The sequence below is a fragment of the Simochromis diagramma genome, unplaced genomic scaffold, assembly GCF_900408965.1.
Source record: "Simochromis diagramma unplaced genomic scaffold, fSimDia1.1 OVJJ01000402.1, whole genome shotgun sequence".
NCBI lineage: Eukaryota > Metazoa > Chordata > Actinopteri > Cichliformes > Cichlidae > Simochromis > Simochromis diagramma.
Window position 1 is genome coordinate 5,327,284 of NW_024386972.1, and position 16,039 is coordinate 5,343,322.

Genomic DNA, 16,039 nt, shown 5'->3' on the forward strand with positions numbered 1-16,039 from the left:
ATCCATGTTATACACAGGTATATGATAAAAGCAATGTGTCTGCTAGCTGTTTCACTGTTTTAGACCCATTTTTCCCTCAAATCCTGGAGAAGACAGAATAATTGAGCAGCTCAACTTAAATTGCTGTTTCCAACTCAAACAATCAGCCAGAAAAGATCCCTTCTGAATTTCCTATCTACAGAGACTATTGCTTTTATTGCTCATAATGAGCAGACATGCACTACCACTGTTGCTTTTTTTAAAGTGTCGTTTTCTCGCTTGTTGAGATTTGAAAAGAGATTTCTTCAGATAGTTGAACCTTTTCTTCCTACCATCCACCTGCAGGATCATCTAACTAACCTGCAATATTTAGTTGCTCTCCTGCAGCGATTGAGGTCTACAAAACGCATCCAAAAGGTCTCCTCCATATTGACTCACTCTGGCATCAGTGGTTTTCCACACACAAAAAAATCTCTTGAACCCCTGACTCCATCTCAGCAGCCAAAGTGAAGAATTGGCTTGCTGAGCCATGAAAAGTCCACTATATGTAGAGAGCAGAGTTGAATGGGCCGTTTTGGGCTCCGAGATCTCGAGACAGTTTGATCCTGAACTGCTCATATGACTCGTCAGAGTTCTCTCACACGCTCATGCTGAAATGAATGCAGCCACATCTATCACAGCTGTTGTTCTTGCCCGAGAATGTGAATCTATTCTGGGTATAACAGCTAATAATGATGATATGAAGGACTGTTAGATAAGGAAGTCATTATTACCGAGTCAATATTATCTATTTTGACTCACTTTTTGCACTGAGACTGCAAAGACCTAATTTATGAAAGTGTTGGACCAGCACAAGCATTGATTAATTAAAGCAACAGAATGAGAGAATCATGTTCGCATTGGCATTACTGATATTCTCCCTCTGTCTTCAAACGTTGTAGATGTAATAATAGAAACGATTATAGGCCTATAAAGAAAAAGTTTTATGGGTGATGAGCGCTGTTTTCTCCTTTGTCTTATCAGTAACAAAAGGCAAGTATTTGGGGTCCATGTGATGATAGAGGCGCCTGTTAACACATGTTCTCAAAAAATTAATGTAAAGTTCTTTCCAACTCCGAGTAGTTCTATTAAGAGAAAAAAAACCCTAAATGCTGATCATGAAAAGAGAGAAGCAGAGGTGATATCACCTTACCTCTATATCAGTGTCAGCAAAGGTTGTGTCATTATGTTAAAAAAATTACTAGGATGGATGGACATGTTCCGCAACAATACCGCAACCAGGATGGAGCCATACTTTCATGTTTTTTACACCAGATTCTGACCCTACCGTCCAAATATCACGGCAGAATTCGAGACTCACCAGACCAGGTGACTTTTCTTCAGTCTTGTATTGTCTAATTTTGGTGAAATCATGTGAACTGTAGCTTCAGTTTGCTCTTCATAACTGACAGGAGTGGACTGCTGTAAGAATCAGTGTCGTGTGTGTTGAGAGATGCTCTTCTACATACTTTGGTTGTGAATAAAGATTATTTGAGTTACTGTTGCCTTTCTGTATGTCAGGTCTGTGGTAGCAGACCATGGGAAGTGAAGAGTGCAAACAAAAGGCAAAAGGAGACTAAGATTAAATTAACATTACTAAACTAGGAAAAACTAAACACTAGATCCATGGAACATGAAAACCTGAAACATGAAACCCAATACCTCAGGACAAAAATGCAAAACACTTGTTCACATGTTCACGGGCCTAGTGCCATGACACTATCTGCTCCAAGCAGTTTGTCCCTCTCATCTCTGGCTTCTGACATTTTCTTCCAGAGAAAGGTTCCTCAATGGATATTTTATCCTTTTTGTGTGGGGAAATTCCCAGCAAGTCTTCAGTTTATGAAATAGACCAGCCCATCTGGCACTGACAACCATGTCACCTTCAGTCATTCAAATCAAAGTTCTTCTCCATTCTGGAGCATCTTACCAGTTGGTGCCATGTTGCAGTTTGGCTGATTAAATATTTGCCTTAACAAGTGGTTGAATAGTATTAAATCCTCCCAATTCTTTTAATCTTTGGGCTGAAGGAAGGACAATACTCGGTGTATAAATGCTCAATCAACAATCTTTTATTCCATGCAATTCAACACTTTATGAGCATAAACCATCCGGATGGGGAGACATGCATGAAGAGGGTCACAGCAAATCTCAAAAATGGTGGCGGGTTACTCAACCTCTTATAGCCTCTGTTGGCCCCCACCTAGTCGTAAAAACCTAAACATTCACATTCTTTCTCTCTTACGGCGGCTAAGTTGTGACCTTGGCTTCCTGTGCAGTATGTTCTGTTCTTTTCTAATCAGACAAGTAAGGTGATGACTCTCTGAAAACAGTATTTCTTATACCTCAGCAGTATAATGCATCATAAAACAATATCATTCATTCACAATAAATCAGCAGTCTAATTCAATACAAATCAATTTAACAAATGTAATAGTTATCACCTTCTTCTAATTCAGGAGAATAATGCAAACTAAAACTACATAATGATTTCACAATCTTTAATTAGGGGTCTAACATGGCATAAGATAATATAATGATCTCACAATAGATGTACCTAAAGAAGTGGCCATTGAGTCTACTTTTGATTTAGTGCAAAAAAAATATTACGGATTTTGCTATAACTTCCAAGCATTTACCATGACACTGAAAACCCTTCTGGGTTAAGGGTTAACACTGATTCTAAGAGCATTTTAAAATGATAATACACAGCCTACTTTTTCTCCTTGACTGATGGTAACACATAATACAGCAGCACAGTTAAACATTTTCTTCATTTACATTTTAAACTGTGCACATTTGTAGCAAGTAGCAACAAAAAACAGCTCTGCACTCATCCCATTTGTGTTTTTATACTCCCTGTATCTGATGATGGACTACTGTCATACACAAATTGTTTGTTTTAACAACATCTTAGTGTTCATCATGCTTGTGTTGACTTTTTATTAGATTGTGTTTATTGTCTAAAGATATTTTTTGATAGGGGACATCTGTAAGAAATGTTCTGCGCCGATGTTGCAAAGTCTTGGCAGGCATTAGATCTCTTGGCAGGTGACGTGATATTAAACAATCTGTTAATGTTGCATGGCCAGTGGTTTCGTGGAAAACAGGATGTTCCAGTCAGAAACAGCTGGCTTGGAAATCTATTTACATGTCTGGGCTAGAATGATGGGAAAGGGAGCAAAGTGTTCTAAAGCAAATTATGTGAAGGAGTAAGATACGGATGAACTAAGCTATTTTGAGCTGATTCGTTTCTCTCTTTATTAACAAGGAATTTCCTTCACACTACAAAGAAGCATATCCGATACATGTAAATGACATTGCTGAACAGATCCAAGATGTTTTCTGCCAAAGATGATGTAAATAAAACTTCAGTCCAGTCATCTTGATGCATTCTCAATCATCCAGGAAAGTAAATCTCCAAAAGTTGATTCTGTTCATCTGGACGTAGCGTTTTGTGGGAGAAACATTTCGTCACTCATCCAAGTGACTGAAGACTGAAGAAGTCACTGTCCAGTCTCCAGCTGTCTGTGTCCATTTTTCACAACAGAGAATAATCAAGGTCTAACAGGAATGACTATTCTGCCGTGGCGTGTCCATTTGTGTCTGTGCTTACAAAAGAGTATAATGTCCAAGTTAAGTATACCTTTTTTTGTAGATGCAGACACATCTCCACGGTTACGAAAATTTGTTGACACACAGACATTAAAGGTAAATGCTAATTGTAGCAACTAGCTTCATGCTTAGGTTTCTCCTCCTCTAATTTAACCACTGAACTCAACCTCTTGTTTTTTGTGTCTTTGATGCCTTTTGGGTTTTGGAACTATTAATTAATCTAACAAATAACAATAATAAATTATAAAAAAAAATTGTCATTTAGCATTAATTAGCATGTATCCGTGCCTGTGCAAGGCATCCATACAATTGGATACATCTTACAGATGGTAAATTAGCGTACCGTCCTCTAGGTAAATATGGCCACTTCTTGCTCCAAATAAAAAACAAAAAGGATTTTAATGGCCAGAAATCAAAGTTTTTAATCAACGAGTGACTTTACAGTACTACTTTCAACTTGTAGCTTCAACATTAAATATTTTCTTTCTTAGCTTATTTGTAAAACTTTGGCCTTTTCGTGGTAGGATTCATTATATGAAACTTCCTGATTATAAAATAGTTCATGGGTGTCCTACTGTTAATTTTGTTATTTGAGTCTGTATTAAAGTGGTGGACTGGACAAATAACAATCCAAGATTTTCACCCATCCCGTTGTTAATTATTCAGGCAGAACTTTGGGTGGGAGAAGAGAGCCTTAATACTGTACTGTCAACTTTTTGATTGGAAAGCGGAAACGCTTGTGCTTGAGGTTTAAGAGCAGAGATGAGTCAAAGCCAAAGCTGGTGGACAGCTGGCATGGAGTCAGGGCCAAAGTGGAGTTATGGCCATATTTGAGCACAGCCGCAGCACAGTGCTGTCAATCTGGTTGAGGATCCACAGAGGAGATGGAGATGAGATTTAGTCAGTGCCAAAGAAAAATTTGAGCAGAGATAGAGCTGATGCCCATTCTGGTGATGAGTGGGAGTTTATGTCAGTGAGGGAGTCTCGCTTTTACTGAGGAAGCAGGAGTTGATGACGAAGAAGAGGATGAGTGGAGTCTGAATTGCGTCAGAGTGGAACCAACCAGATAATTGCTGGAGACGAGCCAGCATAAAGCTACTGGAGTCTGTAGTGAAGTCAGAGAAAGAGCTGGAGAGGGGGAGGAGAAGCGAGATGAAGAGGTGTTAGAGACTGGGGATTCATAAAGGCTTTTTTCCCCTCACTATTTTATTCCTTTCCGATCGTTAACTGTGTTTATTTTAGAAGCACACGACAGTGTGAAGCTGATGCAGAAAAATCGCTCTGTCAATGAATTCCTTGAGCTTGGCAGATAAAGAGGACTAACTTGATATGATGAAAGAGAGACTGTCACTCTGGCTGGACTCGGAACATTTTGCTCTGGACGCTTGACAAACCGACGGCTGGTGGTCACAGAAAAGAACGTTTGCTATAAATATTGTCATCTACAGTTGTTACGCTGACCATAAATGAAGCAACCATTTCAAAGCACGAAATCATAACAGGCCTCTTTTTGAACTTCTCTGTTGGCAAGATAGTCTATGCTGCCTTCTCTAAATTAAAAAAAGAATCGCAGCAAAGAAATGATATGTAGATAAAACAGTTTGTAGGTTGATAATTAATTAAACCAATAGTTAGTTCCCTTTAACAAACCATAAAATGATCATTATTAAAGTTAAATAACTGAAATTGATGTCATTAAAGTTTGTTTTAAAGCGCTCATAAGGAGCAAGCTGAAGCGGTATCAGCCGCCTAGATGTCTCCCCCTTTACTGGGCACATCCAACTGGGAGGAGAACCCAGGGCAGATCCAGGACACACGGGAAGGATTATTTACTCATCTGGCTTGGGAATGTCTCAGTGTACTCCCAGAGGAACTGAGGTGGCTCAGGAGGGGGATGTCTGGGTATCTCTGCACGGACTGCTCCCCCTGCGACCTGGACCTGGATAAGCAGCAGAGGATGGTTGGAATACCCAAGTTGGCAAGAGGTGTGGCGGTGATATAAATCAGGATTATAAACCTGGAGGCATATGGTTTGTGTCCTGTTTAACTCACTCTTTAATTACACAGAACTGGAGCCTATCTCAGCTGACACTGGGTGAAAGGCGGGATACACTCTGGACAGTTCATCAGTCCATCACAGGGCTAACACACAGAGACAGATAACAACTGATCCACACCTACTGCCAATTTAGAATCACCAATTAAGCTAACAGGCAGGCTTTTACACTGTGAGAGGAAACCAGATCATCTGCAGGCACGGGGACAACATTCAAACACCATACAGAAAGGCCTCAGTTGGCCAACAAAAGGTTAGAAAATTCCCAGAAAATTATTGCTGAGGCAAAACTGCTAAGGAATAAATCACCGCGCTGCCCTATAGTCTGTCGAAAAGATTGGAGTTTTGTACAGACATTGCAAGTCTCCAGAGGATAAATCCTAATGACTTCAGTGATCCACAACTACTTCTTTTCAAGCCATGTGCATCAAACTATACAATTTCCATTCACATCTTACACCATCTTCATTTTTCACCTTGGTGGCCTTGCTGAGGTGAATGTCTAAAGCGCTTTACTGATAGTCTTTTAAACATATTTATTTCTTACTTTATTTTATTTCATAGCAATGAAGTCATTTTCATCTCAGAATCTGCTTTTAGAATTTTTACTGATGCATCTCAAGGTCTCTATCTCAATAAACCATTCTTTTCTCCCTGCCTCATTCCAAGCAGCTGCATTCAAGACTGTTTCTTTCAGTGTTCACTCTGTAGGACTGGCTGATCAGTGCAAAGCATGAAAGAGCTCGGTACAGTGTGCTCTGTATAGGTATCATACAGTTACAAGACCTTCTGAAAATGCATTATGACAACTTCCTTTGGTAGCAGTGCTTTACTATAATGTAATATTTGTAATTCATAGCTGTCATTAAAATGAAACCTGTACTTCAGTGCCTTCTGAGCTGCAGTGCCGACTCTTGCTCAGAAGGTAGACGGGGCCCACAAAATAGAAAATCAGTAATTTGATCATCGCTCCTTTATTCCCCCATCAAAGTGTCCTTGGGAAAAATGCAGAAATGGTAATCAGTGTATGATACGAAAAGCAATTTCTAGTATACAACAGGGATGTGAATGCGAATGGGCGAACGTGACTGTGTATGCTATATAAATGCTTTCCATTAGCTACTTAAAATTAGCCTGAGACCAGACAGAAATGCCCACTTGAAACTTCATTTTCATCTTCAACCACTTTCCATGGAGAGCACGGTTCATTTTTTCCCTAACAATCTTATCCACCGGAATCTAATGTCATTTCAACTCAACACTGATGCATAGCCATGGCAACATACAGGTTTTGCCGGGGTCTTAAGAGCCAAGCAAAGCAAATTAAAAACAGTTCTGCTTGTTCCTCCATTTCAGTCAGCACCAATATAATCAAAAGAAGATTATTGTCTTTTTAATATGTGGCAGTTTGGCTTTGTTCTGGGACCTCTTATTCCTTTCACACGCATTATGAGGAAAGCTTAAGGTTGAAAGAGCAACAACAGCAGTCCTCAGCACAGGTCAGAACAAGCTTCTGTTCTGTCTCATATTTGCTGTCATTACATGTTGTGATGGCGTCTCATGTTGCAATGACAGTAAATATGATACTTACTTAGATTTGACATGAGAGGAGAAGCTGGGGCAGAGGCGGGTTACAAAGCAGCTTGCAGATGTGTGGCTTTTAAAAGATTTCAAATTGGGAGCAAGGAAGGCTAAACCATCAGCTGATGTGGGCTCCTGTTGTGCCAGGACTGGAGGCTGAGCTTGACCCTAATGGTCTTCGTGAACTAATGCTATGTTTGATATATTTTGTACTGTGGCCATGCTTCAAGGGTGCCAGAAAGAAGCAAGCACAGGCCATTTAAAATATATGTGTGCCAGCATTACAGTACATGACATTAATTTGGCAATGATGTTAGTCCTGGCAGGGCATAGATTGGGTGATTTTCCTGCCCTCTGTTGTTACATGTTGTGATGCCTTACAAGTCAGACCACTGTTTACATGTGAAGATTCAAATTCTGCACCCAGGTAAATTTAAAAGTTTCTTCTCACATCTGGACAGCAAAAAACTTTGAGAAATATCCTTAATTATTTCATTATGAAAGAGCTAAACAAACGCTTTTAATTAAAAGCATTATACATTTCCTTGAATGTCATTCTAGGACTTTTAAAAAATTCCTGCTGATTGAATGTTCTGAAGAGTTCAACGTTTTGGGTAATACGTTTTCTTACTGGAAGATACTGTAAATGAGAAGGTCAACACTGTTCTTGTGCCTTAAAAAAATCAGCCTGTAGCACAGAGGGGGGTCAAACTCATTTGAGTTCAGGGACCAAACAGAGCCCAGCGTGATCTGAAGTGAAACTACTGCATAATAATCTATTGCAAAAAAATACCTTCAAATTATTGCCTGTCTTTTATTCTAAAGAAGTAGATTCTGTGTATCAAATGTTTGGTATTTTATTGATCTTTCATCAATTAATGAACACTATGTTTCAAGAAAAATGAGTGTAATTTCACTAATCTTCTCTATGTCATCACTCTTTTGCAAATAAATCGAAATGTTAGACGTGTGCAGTTCCTTGGCTTAACCACCGTCCTTCAGTGTGGTATGGTGGGTCATGGTTAATGACTTTGCCAGTAGAAAAGGCTTTAAAGCTAATGATGATTCACACCTCGGGCTCAGATGACATTTATAGCTTTCAAGGTGGGATATAATCTTAAGTAAAAAAGCAGCATTTATTTATGAAGTCCTTTTTCAAAGAGCAGAAGACAAAATCACAAGAAAAACCCAGGACACAGCAGATAATACTAGAATTAAAGGAAAGTAAGTTGTGGCCAAAGGTTTTTGTGGGGGCACTGCTGCCCAAAATGAAATTTTGATTTATTTCCCATAAAAAATACTTATGCAATGCTAATGATTGTCATTATATCATTTGCAAAATCTGAATAAAAACTGAAGTGCAAATGTGTACTACTGGCAAAACACTTCGCCCTGTCTGTGCACAATTAAATAAAAGACACAAGAATAAAAAGAATGTGAAATTTAAAGGACCACTCCCCAAAGCAACAGGTCCCTACAGCTTCCTGGACAGTTGGTGGGCCTTAAGGAGGACGAACCTATGTAACTCACTTGGGCTTTGACCACTCAGTCTCCATGGAAAGGCCTGGCCATCAGGAACTCAAATGAACCCCTCCCCAAGGCGTTTCTGGAATACTAGTTGTCATCTTTACAAGGCTCTCTTGAATCACACTTACTCTGGCCCCTCATGAAAGATCAGTTTTCCTTGGATGACCCTACCAGGACCAGAACATTAACATAGTTCCTTGGATTACTGGGACACAAAGCCCCTCCACAGTGACAAGGTAGCAATGGAGAGGAAGTCAGTCATTCAAGAAGATCTCAGAGTAGAGCTGCTTCATCTGCTTCCTCTACATCAAAAGGAACCAGCTGAGTCCATATGAACACCTGACCAGGATACCTCCCTCCTGCACACCTACTAGGTGAGGTTTGCAGAAAGCAGAAAATGGACGGACGGACGGATGGAGGGATGGATGGATGGATGGAATTTATAGAATTATATAAAAATTAAAGGAGAAACACACGTATTAAAAGCAGTACATACTTGAACCTCAAGCGGACTTGCTGTAATTTTCACTTTTCCTTTCAACCAGATTTGGACCCTTTAAGAGGTTGATTCTCTTCCACAGTCTGTATGTTTGACAGAAAGTCTGCTGTACCACCTCTACAGCTCAGAAATTACTATATTAGATCTTGTTTGTTTAATCTCTACAAATATGAAAGCATAAAAAATGTAAATTGCTTCACAGGAATAGCATTGCTCATGAAGAAAACACACATCCAGATGTTTGATCATATTCCTTGTTTGTTGTCTTGTTTGTTTTAATGAATAACAGAAAAATCAGTGTAATCATGCAAATGCCAGGAAATCCTTTTTGCTTATCTTATTATGATCACGCTCAAAATATTCCAACTAGAAGTTTCAAGCAGTCTTTTTAGACAAATCTTTGATATGGTAACATCAAAAGTATTCAGGTACATGATGGCATTTGTATGTGTTAATAAAAATTCACTTCCACATTACGCCACAATCTCAGACCTTTTGGTATTTATAATATTTGCTGCCTCTGTCTCTCAGACCACCATCTTCTCCTTTGTTTCATTTTATTGTGTGAGCGCAAGTAATAAGTGGAGGCACAAATGGAACAGAGCCAGTTTCTACCTCGCGATGATGAGGTGCCTATGACTGTGTTATGGGTCAGATTGGAAATTTGGCCTGGCCGCCAGGGAAGGTAATTGTTTTCCATGGATGGCAAGGGTTACATGGGAAAAGGAAAAGGAGGAAATGTGGAATGAGAATGGGAACAGTAAAGGGAGGGTATGAGTAGGTAAGCAAGATAAAGAGCCATTCCCTCCTCCTCTTCCTCTTCTTCTGTCATTTGTATCAGCGTGTCCCTCCTCCTTTTTTATCCCGATCCTTGTCCTTATCAGATAAGCGGACACCTTCTTGCTAAAGGTGCTACTAGCCATCTCTAATAACTATGTGTGCATTTATGTGTGTGCCTGAGTGTGTGTTTTCATGGCAGTTATGGGAGCTTGTCATCGCGCTCCCCTAGATCAATGGAGCACAGTTGCCTAGCAACCTGCTGATCGGGAGGAAGGAGGCGGAGGGGAGCGAGAGAGGGAGAGAGAGAAAAGTGAGAGCAGCATAAGATTAGAAATGAGGGAGATGGAGCAGTCTGGAGAGAAAGAAGGAAGAGAAGTGGGTGAGATCAACAGTAAAGAACACTGTGGTTGGATGACAAGAATTAAAACCTAAGACAGTAGCGCTTAGCGTGTCAAATCCTTCTTTGTGTGTACAGTAAGAGTAGAAGGAGGAGGAGGTGGGATGGAGTTAGTGGAATGTGTTGTGTGGATGCAAGAATTGTGCATATGTGTGTGACTGTGCGTGAGCAACAGTAGTTTGGGACTGATGAGTTGATGTTGATAATATAGTGCTGAAATAGAACATCAAAGTGGTGACGCCAGCAGCGCAGTCTCTCTCATTTAGTTGCTGATTTAATTATCTTTATCTTAAAGGGGAACAAAGTGGTTAAACGCAGTGCATGGGGAGGGAGCCGTGGTGGAGATAAACAGCAGGAGGGGTGAGAGGGAGGAGGGAGAAAAAATGGAGTGGGGAACTTGGAGGGAGATGAATTTGGACAGGAGGAAATTGAGGAGAGGGGAGAAGAGAGCAAGGACGAGGCGAATGAAACGAGAGTCTGATGATCAGGTGTTGGTTGGCCTCATGAGAGATGCACACATATGCTCCAGATCCTCTGTGATATTTACATAGTCTCCCTCTCTCTGCCTGTGATGGCAGAAGAAAGCAGGAAGGAGATGAAAGAGTGTGAAGGGAGGATGGGGGTGTCATTATAAATGAAAAGAGAGAGGGAGAGTGGAATAGCTGTACATCCCAGAGGTATACTCTGTGAATGAGTTAGAATAACATGTGGAGGCAGAGTGGCTGTTAAAGTTTATGGAGGATTGAAAATGGACAATTAGCATCTCAACGATCTCCGTGTCACCTGGAACTTCTCCCCTGTTGTCATAGTAACCCTCCTCTCTCTGCTCACACTTCCTAATTCATGCCCCTCTCTAACATGGCCTGAGTGTTCACACTTGCACCTGCATGCTTGCGCACACACACACACACACACACACACACACACACACACACACACACACACACACACATACAGAGCACATAAATGGGGCACTTCATGTGTGTAATCAATACAAACTACATTTTGTGTGCTTCTGGTCTGGGGTGGTTTTTCATTACAGGAAATGTTAATGCTACACCACACGATGATCTTGAATGATGAGACAATTGCAAAGTCCCTCTCAAGCAATCATATACAAAGCACGGTCTGGTCAACGTGACTGGCCTGCACAAAGCCTTCACCTCAACCCCATCCGTAACCTTTGCAACAAACAATGAGTCAGACCACGTCAACCAACATCCATACTCGACCCTGATTCCCCTCCTTTGGCTGAATCAGGGCAAATCCCGTCAACCAGTTCTTAAAATCGTGCGCAAATTCTTCTTACAGTACTATTCAAAAGTCTTGAGCCACCATTCACGTTTATATTTGCAAGAAAAAGGGGGAAACAGGCACAGCATTTTATTGAAATGTGCAAAAAACACATATGTGAATACAGTATATAAGGCAAAAAACAGAGTTTCTTCAATTCTAACTAACTTAAAAGTCAATATCTGTTAAGCCCACCTTTATTCTTCAGCACAAGCCCAATTTCTCTTAGGCAAGTTTTCGTGCCATTTCTTTAAATAGACTTCAGGACCAGTTCTCCAGGATTCTTGGAGGACATTCAAAGCTCTTCCTTGGATGTTGGCTGCCTTTTGTTTCATTCTATGTCAAGACGATCTCACACTGCTTCAATACTCCTGAGTTCTGGGCTCTGGGGTTGCCAGTGCATGACTGAGAGTGTTCAATTCTGTGTTTTTCTATCTATCTGTTTTTACTGCATTGGCTGGGATTTGGGGATCACTGTCTTGCTGGAAAATGAAGCTGGGTCTAGTCAGATCCTTCAATACAGAATTGCATGATAGATGAAAATCTGACTGTATTTTTATGAGTTCATAATTTCATCATTTTGGTGAGACCTCCAACAGCACTGGCTTAAATGCAACCACAAACCATGACCACTCCACCATGCTGTACAGAGGCCGGTAGACATTAATTATTCTACTTCTCCCCTGTACATATTGACGATGATTTAAAGCAGACATTTCAAATTTGGATTCAACACTCCAGCAGACCAGTTCTTGTGTAATTTGTCATATATTAGCCTTTTCTCCCTGTTTCCCTTTCTTAATAAAGGCTTCTTGACAGCCACCTTTCCTCTGAGACAATTTCTGATGATGCTTCAGTGAACAGTAGCTGGACCAGCTGAAGGACCAGATCCATCTCTCAGGTCCTCTGTCAGATTGTTGCTGGATTTTGCCCCCCATTTCTTAATAAATATTATTCTCTGCCACTGTTCCTTTGCTGTAGATAGTTTTTTAGGCCTGCCACTTTTTCTTTTTTCCTCCATTTGTCCAGTTTCTTCAAATATTTTAAAGACACAAGATATGAAATTTTTTTGACTAAGGGCTCTTTAGGATTCTCGTTGTAAAGTTTATTGAGCACTTAAAACACAAAACATGTCAAACTGTGGCATCGTTGACATTGTAGATTCAACTAAATAAATGGGAACAAATTTTATGTTTATGCAACAGTTACGAAGTATCTAAAGAAACAATTGCTTCTTGCTGAACTTGCTGAGTTACTATTATGTGCAGACACAACACTGGTCCTCTTTTGAGTTGAGGGCCATCGTATGCTTGATTGATTCATAGGTGAGTGTTAAGTAGTTCAACAAACTAACAAACTAACAAGAATAAAATATTTTTCTGAAAATTGTCAGGTACAAGGACTCTAAAGAAAAAGTGTCCAAAGAAAAAGTTTGAAAGACCTAAGGCTAAAGCAATATTGCTCAAAGGTTTACAAGAACATCTGGCTCTTTGGAAGAAAGACTCTAGATTTTTGTACTTTTTTTGTACAAAGCCAAATGTGCCTGCCACTATAACCAAATCAAGGTACATTTGGCTTTGTTATAAAATCCTCAGGAATCACCCATGCTACACACCTTTTTCTGGACCTATTAATGATGCTTCTTCCTCATTAAGTGTCCCAGTAGCCTACCTAACTCAAGAAAGTGTGACAGTAAAAAAGAAGAAAGAAAGAAAGAAAGAAAGAAACCTGAATCCACAAACTAAGGCAGTTATTATTTTTAAAATGTGCCCTAGTCCTACTGGTCTTTTTAAATGAGAGAAATAGTTTGGGGGTGTCTGTATAGTTTATTTGTCATTTTGTGCAATGATTCCTGTATCTCATGATAACTAGGGGTCCATGGAAATATTAGCTTAAACAATCTGAAAGAAATGCTAACAAATAACGTCAGGTAAGACTGGAGAAACAATAAGATAAACTTAATGGATAAACAGTTAAAACTGGCTGCTAAACATTGTGAAAGCTGCCCAACCGGTGATTAAGCTGATGCAGTCATTAACTGTAGATGCTAAACTGAAATTATTCCACATTCAGTTTGAAATGGGTTCAAATTAACATATTTGAACATGAGCGGTGTTGCTGATGAAGAGGTTCTTGAGTTGACTGGGTTGTGGGGGTTTGTAAGATGAAAAAGCTCGGCAACTGCTTATACAGTGTATGAGATCCCATTGTGGTGTGTGTGTGTGTGTGTGTGTGTGTGTGTGTGTACTGAAGGTGTAATTTACATGTAAAGTGCATGCATGTTCAGGTACTTGGGTGCTGCAGTGTTCTCAGTGCGTGGTATTTCAGAGGCCACAGAGCAAAAGGTAAAAGTTCAGATGTACAAGGTGGCGGTGTGTTCCTCGTTACTGGTTTTCTCTTTTATTATTAACTCTGAAAATCCAGTCCACTGCTCAGAACTGCTCTGAACCTTGACCTCTAACTGTAGGCCATGGAGTGCCGCAGGCTGTGCTGAGCTGCATGACAACCAGTCGCTGCTCTGAGGTCAAGAGTTATGGTCATTTTGATTTTTGCAGACACACAAAAAGCTCTGCGCATATCCACATTTACAAATGTGAAATCGGTGATGCAAACCAAATTTACAGCGGATCTTGATTTTTCTTCTTTTCTCCTTTTTTTTTTTGGCCATGCAATACATAGCCTCACAGACACTCACTCTCTCCTGTCTTTCAACCTCTTCACCCACTTCTCTGCAAGCGCACACACAGACACACAGACACACAATCAGACAGGCTTTGTTTGGTACTTGTCGGTCACTCTCCATCTGCTGGTCAGATGATCAATGCTAATGCCTGCTGAGAGTTCTAATGACACACAGATCCATACACAGATGGACTTGTGCTCGATGTGTGTGAGTGCGTGTGTGTTTGTGTGCGTGTGCACCAGGGGCATCCATGTGTGCATGTTTGTGCACACGAGCTAATGTTATTTGTGTTTCGAAATTGCAATCCTTTGATGAGGACAGGTCAGCGCTATTGTTATAAATGAGAGTAAGATTGCAGGGAGGTGACCTCTGCTACCTCCCACGCAGAGACACACCCATACACACACATATACGCCCATGCACACACGTGGCTGTTTGCACTATTGGCAAGTGGAATTAGTAAATGTATGAGCTACACAGAAACTCATTACAACACGATTAGAGACAAACCTCCCATTTAATCTCATTTAGAAAAGGGTGGTTGCCTGTCAAACACACTCACACATACACACACTAACTCACTTATGCGAACGCACAGATACACACTTTCACATACACAAAGATCACCCTCTCTCCATGACAGCAGTGGGCCTGACTCAGAAAATGTTACCATAATAATCATATTCTCACACCACTGTGGAATTAAGTGTTTTAAATGACGGGGAAAACTCCTCTGCATGCGTATAATCCCACTTTTATATCGCATCACCGCTAAAAACCTGCGATTTCAACACGCTGTTTGTCACCATTCATGGCATCAGCTAGGTAAACCTCGTCATCTGAAGCTCAGAGCTCCAAACACAGCGGCGCAAACTGACATAAATGCAAGCACAAAAATATGGGCACACAAACACATGCACTCACGCTGGATGCTGACAGATGAGTTTTTATTTTTGGCTGTATATTTTCTCTGCTGGCAGCCCAGACACATATTACCCGCGCACAAGCGCTGCCGCACACACGCACACATACATAAAGGAAATATGTATACACACCCACACACATATACAGTGACCTTCTCTTTGCTGAGTAGGCAAAGAGTCAGGGGTCACTGCCTGCTGTCAGCCTGTCAGAGGAAGGAAGAGAGAGGGGAAGTTAGAAGGAGGAAAGAGAGGAAGAAGGGATGTGGATGGAGGTATGTACAGAACCTCATCATTCAATAAAGACTAATGCAATCAGAGGCGGCCCATATCTGTCACGCTTAATGCCGGCTGATAGAGTCGCAGCAATTTAAAATGCTCATGGTATAATGCATTTCCCTGTGCCTCTTACAGACTGATGATGCATCACATCGCGTCTTGATGGCTCTTGTAGAAACAGATAACCTGCTCTGCAGCATGCTGAATTGAGCCTCCTCTGTGCCTTTCCATTTTGCTCATTTCTATCTTAATCAGCTGAGAAGGAGTTTCATCCCGGGTTCATCCATTAAATAAAACAGAAGTCGCGTGAAGTTTGCTGCCCAGCCTTTTAGAATTATTGCATGTAATTATATGAGGGTACCCATCATTAAACTTTGAATCCGAAATCTTT